The sequence below is a fragment of the Wasmannia auropunctata genome, unplaced genomic scaffold (genome assembly GCF_000956235.1).
Source record: "Wasmannia auropunctata unplaced genomic scaffold, wasmannia.A_1.0 LD335976.1, whole genome shotgun sequence".
NCBI lineage: Eukaryota > Metazoa > Arthropoda > Insecta > Hymenoptera > Formicidae > Wasmannia > Wasmannia auropunctata.
This window is the reverse complement of record NW_012026914.1, coordinates 1645567-1659839: the sequence shown is the minus strand read 5'-3', so window position 1 is coordinate 1659839 and position 14273 is coordinate 1645567. Positions and strand designations below refer to the sequence as shown.

The window sequence follows — 14273 nt, the reverse complement described above, 5'->3', positions numbered from 1 at the left end:
TTCTTGCATTGCTATTTTAACTTTATAATTATAACAATGTTTTCTCTTTAATGATTTTTTAAAAATAATTTACACTTATACTTAAAATTGTATATTATTTCGTGTTGATCTGAATTTAATAGCCACCAACTGGATCGCGATATCGCATAAGCGATCATAGCTTTTCATATACCCTAGATTCATCCTTGATTGCTTGTCCGAGCGGATAATAATCATAATCCAATAACGAGACAACCGTTGATTGCCTTTTTTCGTGCGTTATAACGAACCGCGCGCCTTGTAAACCAACGATAGCCTTTATCGCGCCTACCATACTGAGGGGAAACTCGTAAAGTCAGGGTAATACCTTGTTTGGTTCTTGTTTATTACAGGCGATGCGAAAAGGGTTGTTTTAACGCGAGCGATTCGTATATTCGACGCAGCTTCGAAAGATAACGACAGATGAATGATAACGTGCGATAGTGACTTCGTCGTTAAACTTTAAATATATGCATTTATGTGTAAGGTGGTTTAGCCTTCAGCCCCGCGGACAGCCGCCCGAAGCATATATTTTTATACTTCCTCGCGTTTGGTGCCGCTCACGTGCAGCGAGCGTCGCATTGAAAGTTATTAATTTCTTGCGTGGTCGGAGGGGAAACTTTCGGATGGAAAAAATTATCGTTACGTAAACGACTTTATCTGCCTCGTAGCGGCCAACAATGTATACTCGTGAGTCGAGAAATCTGACTTCGTTCAGCTGACGGAGCTGGCCGCGGCTCGAAAAAAGATTGGGCCACCTGAGAAAAGTCGAGTCACTAATGGCGTTAATTCTTCAACGCGTAATAGCTTGATAGGCGTCTCCGATATCTCGTTTCGGGGGTGCACGTGACGAGGGGAGGCGAGGGGTGAGAGGGGGGAGCCGCTGGGTCACGAAAACCATCAACTGACCATTGTCCTCCGAGCGTTCCTCCGTGAACGCCATTGTGGCGCTCGCGGAGACCCCGGCAAAAACGGGCGTCGAGCTGCCAACGCGCCTCATTTTGTTAACGTCTCTATTTTTAAGGCCGAGATCGCCGAGACGCTTCGGTAACGATATAACCGAATGAAAGCCACGTGAACTCAATAATGCCCGATCGATCCGCGTCGAATCCGCGTTATACAGCCGAGTATCGTAAAACACGGACGCGCGCGTTTCACGGAGCGTGTTTCGCAGACTGGTCCACGGAAACGCGGTATAATCTCAGAGAGTCTGACCTCTCCGAGGCGAGTCGAGGCGCAAAAAAAAAAAAGGAAGAAAAGCAGAAAGGCACAGAGCGGTTACGCGCGATGAAATAAAATTGCTACACAATACCCACAAAGACGTAGGCGGCATAACTCCTAACAATTGAATGTCCTGTGAATGTCTTTTAATTAAAATCCATTTTTGCGCAATCACCGGCAGGGTTTGCGGTTGCGAGAGGATATAAAACGGTATTTAATGGAATACAAACATTTCGCTTTACTGTCAGGAGTACGGCGAGTCGCGTATCGCGCAACAATAACACCGGCGGTTAAATTTGTATTCATCGGCGATTGTGACGGCAGTGTCCGCTTCATTTGTAGCGAAAAGAAATTGTGTTTTGCTATACACATACACTCTCTCTCTCTCTCTCTCTCTCTCTCTCTCTCTCTCTCTCTCTCTCTCTCTCTCTCTTTCTGTCATTATTTTTTCAAACAGATCACGTGATACGTCTTATGTTATTAAAAAGATCGAGCATGGCATTTTTCACCTGTGCTAATTACGACTCCTATCATGTGACACTCGTATTATTAATTAATTATGCAAAATGCACATAAAAACATATATACAATGCGTACACATATACAAAGTTTATTTAATTTGTATTAATTCTACTTTAAATTATCATTTGCAGGTCCTTAATGTTGTTGAAAAGTTACAACAGTTAAATCCAACAATTGCCTAACTTTGTGCGTGAATTGTGATATACATATGTTAAAAGCGTAACAGCTCTACAGCTTCCTGTACTTAACGCAATTACGAGTTTTCATTTAGTCACTTTTTTCTTACACTGCATTTTTTACGATTTTTTTACCAGCAACTTGAGCTGCGTTCCTTCAATAAAGAAACTTTCGCGTTATCTGATCTTTGTGCTCTTTATGCCGTTGTTCTCTCCGCGGCCACCCATTCCGGCCTCACTTTTCGTAGAACATAAGAAATATGACGCTTATCGCGGGTAACTCTTTTTCTCACTCGCGCAATTTTCCACCATATTACCGGTAGTGCTAGTCGATGAAGCACATTCGTCGAGGGAAGAGAATCATTACGATCCGTGACATGTATGCTTTACTATACTAACTATAGGATTTCCTGACTTGTGTAGCTTGAAAAACATGGAACTTTTTATATTTAAAAATTTCTTAACGTATATACTACAAGATATTAGAAAAGTTAAAATAAGAATAACAGTGAAAAAATGTGTGACATATTTATGTTTTATTTGAAATTTTCTTTCTGGATGAAACCATTTTGTTTAATTGTTACAACTAAAATTTTTCTTTCTGAATGAAACCATTTTGTTTAATTGTTACAATTAGAATTAATGAAAAAGCATAAAAGCTATTTATAATACATAGGATAAATAAATTTATCTCTTTATAAAAATGTATAAATTGTGATTTTAATTTTTTTAGTTATAATAATTATAATATTGTAACATTATTACTTTACCAGCAACTTGAAAGGTGAAACATATAAACATCAAAAGCGATTTTTTTATTCATTATGTAAAATTAACATGCTGTGAGAGATAATTGAGTCGAGGGCATTAAAAATTACAGCATTTAGTTTGGAAGCGAATAAACGCGTTTGCGTGAAAAACTTTAATAAAATTTGAATTCAAACTAAACTAGATAGGATACTAGATACTACGTAAACTAGATCCTTTTATTACTGGGAAATCCATTTAGAATCATAGTAGAATCAATTTCCTAAGCATCTCACTTGTTTACTTCTTAAACCTCTTTAAACTTACGTTAAATACCTTGCTAAATACCTTTATTTGTTTGGCTTTTAAGTACCGGCAATAGAAGAATCTGATACATTCGACTCCCTTAATCATTCTTGACACACTTTGTACATTTCGTTTCTACGAAGCTGGACGTCGCATGTTTCTTTGTTGCGCTATAAAGTTATGCGATATTATCAGCACAATTTTAATGAATTTTTTCATCTCTCTGAAAATGAAATGAGCTCTGGAAAACTTAATATATGCGGATACAGAGATTCAAATAAAGTACGTGAAATAAAAACAGGGAACGTTAATTTTACTTTGTATATTAAATATTGTCCATGTATATGTATATTAAAATTTATATTCGCCATAAAAGCGACGCGTTATGTAGTGCATGTAAAAAGTACATCATTATAATCATTATTATAAATACTTACTGCCATGGTTTGCAGATTAATTCCTTAATATTTTATATGTATATATAATTTGATACAAATGGGGATAATTCAGATTTTTCTAAAAAGTGGAAATCTTAAATCAAATATCGTATGCTATATCGGTTTAATGAGTTTTTGCATATACTAATTCATTTTCTAATAATTATATCGCTCACGTTTTTCCAACAATGAATACTGTTTTACGAAACTCAGTTTTCTAAATACGTCGGCGTAGTTATAATTTAAATAAAGAAAAACAAATACATTCGCCGCGGGGTTTATTAAAAATTACAATTTTAATTAGGAGTGTGCATTAATTATTGACTAGACTTGCTATTTTATATTGTTCAAATTTCTCACAAAATACAAGAATATTATTTTTTATTCATAATAATTCTTTGATATCTCGCATGCAAGATCATCAGATGACGCGAATATGCAATTTCTTTCGTTTTTGTACATTCTTTAAAATAATGGTAAAGCATAATAGATGAAAGCAGTATTTAATACGTATTTAAAAGATTATACGGAGACACAATGGTTCTGTAAATTAAAAAGTAAGTTGCCTGCATCTCTGTGCAGTGATAGCTGATTAAGATTCCATTCACGAAGAGTTTCCGATCCGATTTTCGCTCTAGGTCTACCATAGTTTCACTTACGAATTGCAATATGCAGCCGCGCGACGTGACGGGGATGTCTGATTTATCATTCGTGGTTATCACCGCGCCGTCGAGTATCAATCATATACGCGTGAAATCGATACCAAAATCACGAACAATACAATACTACGTGTACGTTCGGCAAATTTCCAAATCGCGGCGAAAAACGGAAAAAAAGGGTATATGTGATGTCGAGATGCACGAAGCGAAAGCATCCCTGAGATGCTTGACCTAATTTTCTAGAAATTTTGACGCGATTATTATGCATATACTAGCGGTAATATTTGCACGATAGGCTCGCGAGATGCGGTAACAAATATATATAGTTGCGTGACGATAAAATCGCGAATGGAATTTGCCTGAGGTTTGCACATGTTTTCAGGAACCCATTTACAATGCCTATCATAGCGACACGGTCTTTTTAATGATTTATGAGCTCCGTTCACTTGTATGTTCTGTAATAATACTCGCGGCTTAATAAAGATTTTAATGAAAACGAAATACGGCTTAATACAGATTATCTCTCGATACACATACGCATTTTTTACAATTGCAATATTTAATGTAATTGATGCTACTCTTTTATTTGTTCCGTATATATCGATGGGAGTCTCGAGGGAATAAAGTATCACACGGAAAAAACAGACTATAATATAGCCTCCAGTTTTCAATTAATTAATACACCCACCTTGTCATTTGTTTATGAGTCACTCAGTCGTGAATTAACCAAGTGATCGAGTTTCGTAATTTTCGAAATAATACGCCGCCGACAGATTTTTAGCGAATTTTTTGCGGGCGGAATTCCGCATCGATCGCTTTTAACATTAGATTACCCCGTGGCAAATACACATGCACACATAGGGACGAGTCACTGATTGGAGCATAACAGCGCGCGGGGCCGAGGGATATTTGCGAGGATTGATAAATTTTCGCCTTGAATGCCTGACCTCCGGGGGTTAACCCGGAGTTTCCGAAGAGAGCTTCGAAGGCCGTTTTTCGCGCGCGAGCTTACGCGTTAAAGCGTTAAACGCGCCCGGTGCCTGAGACAGTTTCCACAATTGCTGCCGCGCGTGAACGGCTGGGAGCCATACGACAACGCCCCCGTTCCCATTTATATACTTCAACGCCTCTAGGAACAGTGAAACGAAAATGAATTTCTGAAACCGTCGGGATACCGGTGCCGAGATAACGTATATACCCTCGTTATACTTGCTGAATCCTTCTTAATGAACGTACGCATCACGCTCGTTTATTCAAGATATACGGACGCACGGACCGAACGGGTAAGTGGCGAAATATCCTTAACACAGAGGCGTTTCCAACTAACAATGAGTTTATAATCTGACGCACCGGGAGTATATAGAGTGTGTACGTCCTTTCAACAGACGCGTCTCGGAAACAGACGGGAGGAGAACCCGAGGTGAGAGATATAAACGCGCGTCTCCCGCTAATTTTTTCCAACAAGAACACTTGACATTAATTTTATCATAGAATCTGCAGCGACTAAGAAGGTCGTCTTCTGTAAAAAGCTACGAAATGCGTCTCTTGGTAAGTGAAAGCGTTTATAACGCTCCCATTTATTATCCCTGCGGGTATCGCGCCTTTAAAATTTTCAGATGCTCCGAGTGATGCGGGTGATACGGGAAATTTTAATGAGCTCATTCGAGAGTGGTGGACGCGGCCGAAGCGACGGGTAAGGTTGATGGTCGCGGGAAATGTATGTATGCGCGCGAGAAAACGTATCCGCTACAGCTATAGCAGAGACACATCTCATCTCGTCCCGAACCACCGCGGATGAGAACGGCTAGACACGGGAGACGTAAACAATGTAGTATGTCAGATTATTAATGCAGCGCGGCAATAAATGTTCGAAGATACTTCCTGTCATTTGTATGCGCGCTTCTGCACTCGACCGCCTTCGGGTGGATTATCCCCGAACAGGTCGGGTCAGGTTGCGCTGCCGCGAGAGAGATGTTACGTGTGTTACGTACCACGCGATCATCACAAAATCATGGAACTTGGTGGAGCAAGTGCTGATACACGGACGGAAGAGCGGAAAGATGCATAAAATGTTTTATTACAGTTTTTCCCATCGATCTCTATAGTGAATTGATTCCTATATATACGTTGGCCTGGAGCAAAAGCTGTGATACACATATCTGCACAGTGTTGCTCCTCCCGGTATATATTTACATGAATTTTTTTTTATTCCGATATTTTTTATTCGCTCGGCGCGATTCAAGCACTTCTACGCAAAATTCTTTCGCTGAATCTTTTTGATGCTAACGTGTAAACATCTCGTAAGAAGTAGGTACGGTGAAAAATGCAATTTTATACCCGCTCTACACGCGTCTAAATTATATTTATATTTATATCTTCGAAAATTTAATTGCAATTCGTAGAAATACCCACAATCACATGTTACAACGTTACGAACCGTTGAAAATTACCTTTTCGTCGTTCTGTATTTCGTATAATCGTCAAGCGATTATATTGTACATCATTCAACTGAATAAATCGAATGCTGCGGTGACATTTGAAATGTGGCGGTATGTACGCCGATTGTGTTTCGTGAATCTCTGTTATCCCATCTACGAATCCAGTATTAAACTCGAGCCAGCTTGGTCATCTATAAATGCCATACACGCGGATTATTTTATTACGTTAAATCGTTATTACAGTTTAGTGTTGCTCAATTAACTTTCCGTCATGCGTACGTTACCGGAATCGAACCGGAGCCGCGAATAGTTTGGACGGTTCGTTAAACAAACTATATATCCGACATTTAAAATAAATGGCAAGTATTTTATGCGATATCACATTCCATTAATCTTCATTAAAAAAAAACAGAAGTTCAGTAAATTTGCCTAACTCCTTAAGCTTGTCTTGAACCCGTTCTTTCGTTTTAATGTATCTTGCAACATAACTCTTTATTACTTGACAGTCAGCCTAAGATTATTCAGTCCTTTTTTTTATGCAAGTATTTTACGCAAGGTATCTGCTGAAACACGTATGCTGTATCAAAATTAACGGTCAAATGTAGGGAGTTGTAGCTATTGGTGTATCTGTATTGATCACGTACATCAGCCGCAAGGCTAATTTCTTCCGTTCAAATACAATTATTTCCTCACTCCGTTGATCAGCATTTGAACTCGGTAGCATGTGGCAAACATTGTTACCTCTACACAAGGATATACATTTCCACGCCAATTTAGCAAATAACGCTTAATTGACCGTAACATCGGGGAGATCAGAAGCCGTAGTAGGAATATTAACTAACTGTTAAATAGACAGATAAAAAATTTTAAAATTCTTTATTACCAGCACAAAATTACTAACGATCTTGGCATCACGATTACATTGATATCTTTTTTTAAATCTCTCTCATTGACCTAAGCTGTCGCCAGTTATGAATTAGAACTTGGTAATTAACTTTTTACACAGCTAACATTGTTACATATAATATTTTTTAGTCCACCTTCTTTTACATAGTAGTTTTGATGAGCAGTCGTAAATTATATTAAATGTAAAAAGTTGCAAGCAAATATAGATATGATAACTGATAAGCTTTTACGAACGATGACATTTTTAACGATCCCGAGGAATCAATCAGAATTCTTGATATCTCTTGCAATATGACCTCTCTCTGTTTCTCCGAAGCACTCCAGTCAATTTATTACCCAAACAGAGTTAGTAAGAGAAATGAAAATAATATGACGATTATTCGATTCATTAATCATTGGCGATTGGATATTTCAGTTTAGTTTCTCTTCTTTAAAATGTGATTACGCGATGAGAGCTGTCGCACACAAATTAATATGAAAGCGTACATACGTTTGCGCAGTACACAATTTATTACATGTGGCGTGCTTTATATGACTCATTTTGTACGCCACAATTTATGCTAAATGTTTCCGTGGAAACAAGACATTTTTTTGCGTTATGCTTGTGCGCATGTAGTGTAGCTCGCCAAAACTCGCTAATAGTCATCATAAGTAACAGGCCCTTTAAGATCAATCGCACTTTCTATAACGCATAGTAATAATGATCAAAGTTACGTAGCATTAAGACCAGGCGCGAAGACTATTGTATGTAGATTGCATTTCTAACATTGCATGGATACATTTGAAATTAATAACCACGAAAATTCACACAATGCGATTCCGATACATGCAACATATCAATAGCTAATGATGAATAGACGAAATATATACACGATAGGTTACTAAAACTATCGCGGACTCATGTCGAACAATAGAGTATAATCGTATAATACAAGAAAAGCTTGCACGTGATAAAATGTTATCTCTTAATACTTTTCTCGGCATAATTTTTAATTTAAAGATTAATTAAAAATACAACTAATAATCTTACACTCAGATAATAATAAAAATTTATAAGGATTATTTTGATAATATTTTAACGCACACGTCAATTTAGCAGTATTAATTTAAGCATAAAATTACGTTTAAAAATCCCACTTAAAATACGAAATATACGACTAAATTGTCGAAATGAATTTTACACTCACTGATATTTCGAATGCTGTGAATATCGACGCACTCGCTAAAATGTTCGTATCGCGTAAAATCGTGCTCACTTTGCTATCCAAACATGTATAACAGGCAGTTCCGTTCGTGGATATTTCAGTCCGCACAGTTTGGTACTGATCACTATAGACAGAAATAAACACGCTTACGATTTTATATATTCCAGCTTTAATATTTAATATCGCGAAAGGATCCAAATTAATTTTCCGAATACGCTAGCACGGCACATTATTTTAATTGTATTTAAAGCGATTTAGTAGATTTACGTGCTAACAGAATAAACATGAAAAACATGAAAAGTGACTTTTAACTGCGCGACATTTTTGTGATAAGCTCCTTGTGTGCAAGAAAAGGAACGGGCGCGTTCACGAGTTCGCCGAAAGAAGCTCACTTTACTTTAGAATAGTCAACTTGCGCTTACTTTGAATGGTGGAGAAATTCTCTGTCATTTCCCACTTTGCGTAGCATTACGATGACAAGTATCGTTATCGCATCAGCCGTACGAAGGCTGAGAGAGCTTAACTGTGAATCCATTGATCGTTAAAAGTTGCTTCAAGTTTTCACCCGATTAATTGCGAAGTAGCAGTGTGGCGCGTTTCTTTTTTCCCGTCGATTAACTTTTCATCTTTGTTCGTTCGTTCTCTCCCGAAATGGTATCGAATTTTGTGTAATAGTTCGAAAAGAAAAAAAATAGAAAGAGAGAGAGAGAGAGAGAGAGAGAAAAGATTGCAGATCTGCGGAATCTCAATAATCAATAAATTATGTAACTTATACTTTACATTCCGGCGCGGTCCGAGTACGTTTGTGAACGAAGCAGAATTTTTCGCATCGTGCATATAAATGCATTTTATATATCTACATCAATTTCCATTACTACATTCCTCATTCACTCTTCGCAACATCTCCAGATTTTATATAATGTAATTTGAAATGATATTTCAGCTTATTGTATTGTCATCTAGTTCAATTTGAATACGTAATTACAAAAGCTAAGTTAGTTTAATTAATGTTTTATTATTACCTTTTTGGTTTGATTATCGACGACGATTATATTTGCAAATTACAACGGGATCCTTTGAGTATTACGAAATCATCAGTTTCATGAGAATCATCTTGTAATTGTGCTCTTTATTGTGTTAATTTTATATCACTTGTTAGAGAGATTATTAGTAGTCTTTCATATTGGCGAACAATATCAGAATGAAGTTCTCGTTTAATTATCAAGTTTACATAGTTAGGTATATTGTTGATATACTTTGAGAATGAACACCATCAAAGTTTAGTATTTTCACTGGTAAGAAGCTAATTACTTCCCTATTCTCTTCTATTTGTGCATTTAATTAATACGATGATAATCCGGATATTTCATATTTAACATATCCTTTATACACAGCGCAACTTTATATAATTATTAATCTTAAAATATTAATACGATTGAAAATTTAATTTTTAACAATGAATAATTTATTTTTAATAACACAGTAATAAATAAAAAAAGATCACAAAGAGCGGCGTTTATATGTTTATTTAGATTCAGCACGAAATCACAGAACATTAAAAACTGTATTCCAGAAGCGCGTAATAATTTACTATTTGCCGAAATGTTAAAAGTAATATTTAACCGTTCGCTAATACGAGTGACGATGCGTTTTATTTTGTTAATCGGTATCACCAAAGATTTAATTTTCAACGCGATCGTGGCTAGCGTTGCTCGCGACCGGCGGCAAGTAGTAACGGTCGACGCGTGGTACCGGCATCAGCGACGCGTACGCGACGGATCTGCGCCGCTGACTGAAACCAGGCCGGCTCCGGACTAGTCCGGGATACCGCACACCTCGCCGACTCCGTGGCCAATCGTGAACGAGCCGTATGTCTTCACGTTCCTCGCGCCACCCTTGTGCACGCATCAATCCTTACGCAATATCGCTGTATAAATATATGTTCGTGCGATCGACCCCCTGCACATACGTCGGCACTATACGACACGCCGATTAACGCTCGAGCGAAATAGTTCCTTCGTTTGCGCGCGACGATAGTACGCGAAATGTATTGCTCGCGGCGATCGCACACTCGTACTTCCCACGGACGAGTAAGCCCACGTACAATTTCCCTCCTACATTTTAACGCGACGAGAATTTTACCGGTTTAAACGACACGAGATTTAAGCAAACTCACCCGCTTAGCTGCTGTAGCGCGCGCGCGCAGCTTGCTAGAACAAAATATATACAAGATATCGTACCGAAGCTGCGAAGGGTTGGAAATAAGATAGCGGCAAACATTTTATATACGACCACGAGATTTATTGTCGCGGAAAGTAGCATTACATCCCTCCGGAGGTATAATCCTCTCTCCAATGTATACAACGTTCTACTCCCATGTATCCGGAAGGCTACCGTCTGGAAGGCTTCAGGCACCATCAGTAGGAGCATTTTTGTGATATGTGTAACACAACACGCGCGCTCCACGCTACCTTGTAGGATAACGTCTCGCGCGCGCGAAAACGCCCATCTCACCCAGCGCGTCACAATCCGACACGGTGTTGCTCGAGCATCTCGCTCGCATCCTCAAAACAAAATCTTGCCAGCGTTCCTTTGACGTAACCCCTCTCCCCAGTTATTTTCTCACTCTTATTCACTCCACCTTGCCAAACATGCCTTTAGATCAATTCTGTTTAACGTATAATTTTGCAGCCTAACTGCGTTTATATCCTAATGCTATGGGCGTGTACAAATATATGCATACATTCTATAGACACCGCACAAACTTACTACTAATTCTAGAAGTAACTGCGGCAAATATTTGAATAACGCGAAATAGCAATATATATAGCCACTACTTTATTATCCGACTCCCATCTCATAGGTGTGTGCGGATACGCGTCTATTTCTAATTTTAAAGGGTAATTTGTAACTCTTTAAACCCAACAGAGTAATTTAACGAAAAGGTCGAAACATTTAGAAACATATATTTACGAAAATAAACAAAGGACGTCCAGCTAACATGTCCGGTTACAAAGTCCATATGTCAACTTTGACGTGAAAACAAACTGGTTGTTTCAAGACTTTTTATTTTTATTTTTTGCAAGAAATATATTCTGTGCTTTATATTCTTTCATATTTGTTGTATCTATAATTTTTGTGAAATAAATAATTGCATATATCAGGAGACGCGGTAGCGTCTCCCGCCTAATAATTTTACTTGAAATAAAATAAAAATCTTACTCTTTATCATCCTTTGTCTTTATATATTAAGACTAATTCGCGGACTCATGTTAATGTATCTGTTTTATTTCTCTATATGCTATACACTCCTGAATTTTTCGACTCTGTACCTTTTGGATTTACCTCGTATTAAAATCAAATCGCACTTCGCGATTGGCACTGGCTGATAAACAAGAGAAAAAGAAAAAAAATGATGCGACAGCGACTTTTCCCGTAGCAACGCGACCGCGAAACTGTCGCTGGAACTTCACCTTCGCCGAGGTAGATCGATGAGTAATTACGCGACGCATGTGTTAGACGACACGGGCAGGTGCGACATGGAATCTTGCAATTTTCTTCCATCCGTTTTATTTGTTCCACGTGGAAATCGCCGGACGCACGCGCGACCTCCCCTGAGTCGCGTAATGACTCTAATGAGGTGCGTATGTATCACGCTATCGATGCTGTGACACTCGTTATACTTCGTATGGTAAGACGCAAGATGAATCGAATAAAATATCAGATAATCGCTGGCGCCGCGCCGCTCGTTCTCTGTCGTCAATCCGCATGCAGGTAGACGGCACGTTAAACAATATCGCGAGAGATCTCGGTCCATGTTGTTCCCTATCTGTAAAGCGGGGGGATACACCGTTCAAATAAACCTGTATACAGATCGTGCTCGGAGCCTCGTGCACTTTCTTACCCGGTGATTAATCATCGCGTACGAAAGAGGAATGAAAGTAATGAGAGAGATGGGAAACCATGGGATGTACCGGATATTCTGCGGTTTAAATTTACAATTCAATAATGCTGCGTCGAAGCTACCGGGTGAAAAATTACGTTGCTGCAAATTATAAATTATAAATACACATGAATTTGCAACAAGCTTGCAAAGATGATTTTATAAGGAAACAAATGTTACGGTGGGAAAATAACTGATATGCGCCTTCCTTTTTATTTTGTCGCAATTACGGATATGTGGGCTGCTTTAAAATCACATGTGTAAATCGTAGCCGGCTGCACTCAAAATTGCGTACAGGTGAAAACGTAATATAATTCTTGCCCGAGCACTCGGTATGCAAATGTGTAACTAACACTGTTGTAATGATAAGCGTTCCGTCGCAAGTTTCGTCTTAGATTACTGATTTGGTTTGTACACGTAACGTCTCGCTTTGTGGCTTGCCGCTTCAAACAGAACGTAACGTGCACCCCCCTGCAAACTTCGTAACAGTTCCACGTTTGCAAGTTCCACGTCCAAGTTTGTGACACATCCCACTTCGGTTCTAATTACGCATTCAAATGTGTGCACGTCAAAATATACGTTAGTACATTATATCAGTTAAACTATTAGTGTCGTATACGATGTGATTGATCGCAATTACATTTCATATTGTCTCATCGAAGATTTGTAATGCAGATCATCTCTCTCGCCGCGGCTCTCAATTTTTCACGATTAACTTACACATTTCGAGTTATTTTATCCCTTTCAGTCAGTAAATGGTCGGCCAGCTCGTCCTGTGTAACTCCAAATTATGCATGTGGAATAAATTATCAGACGACACCGCGGCGGCTGCTTTAAATTCCGCATAAATGCGCGATCACGAAAATCGCGCAAAATCCCTTCCATCAAAGAATGTCTATATTAAATATTCCGCCATTCCATCTCATTTTCGACTGAATTGTCGACATGACATACATGCAAATTCTGCCGGTGCATTCAAATAGCATTCTGACATACTTCCTTGTACCTAGATACGTGTTATCATCGGAAAAACTTTCACCTGCGGCACGAGCTCAGATGGTAGCGCTACAATTTTCTTATTGTTAGTTCATTTTATTGTCCCTAAACGGGTTCTATAAATAAATTTCCAAACTGCACGATACGATCATACGAAATTACATGAAAGCGTAAGTAAATAGAGTTTTTATCCAAATCGTTTTGCTTTTTTATTAATTTAATTAATGAGCAGAGAGCATAAAACATATATTGTCAATATTTTGCAGAGAGAACGAGGAAGAACCTCATATTAAAATAAATATCCAGTTTAAATAAATTAGAATAGGTATTTAAATAACGAAGCATGTGTATGTATGTATGTGTATCTATTTATTCAGAAGAACATAAATAAAGTTGTATATCGTGTAGTATAAATTAAAAAAATAAACATTTAAGTTACCTAAAAGATTACAGTAGATATATTTTATAAATATTTGTATTCTCCTATTTTATAACTGATACCCTGATCAGTTATAAAACTGATCATTATGTTATTAAAGTAATAACCCTTTTTATTAGTATTACTTATAAACGTATAAAACTATGGTTTGTGCATCGATTTTTTTCTCGCGTCAGATATATTTTTTATTGTTCACATCCAATCTTTACGTGCTTACCGAAACATGAAGCTCAGAGAGTTTGAAAGAGAATGAAACCTGA

The 14273-nt window shown here is 38.0% G+C and overlaps 1 protein-coding gene across 1 annotated transcript in view; it reads right to left on the bottom strand.

Annotated features, from left to right (window-relative positions):
* The window catches only part of LOC105454769 (cholecystokinin receptor-like), a 39648-nt gene extending 29544 nt beyond the window's left edge, over positions 1-10104 (bottom strand). The window contains exons 1-2 of the mRNA XM_011697644.1: positions 9658-10104; positions 8618-8759 (exon numbers count right to left, since the gene is read on the bottom strand). The gene's annotated coding sequence lies outside the window, so the exon portion shown is untranslated. The remainder of the gene's footprint in view (positions 1-8617; positions 8760-9657) is intronic.
* Positions 10105-14273: the final 4169 nt, after the last annotated feature.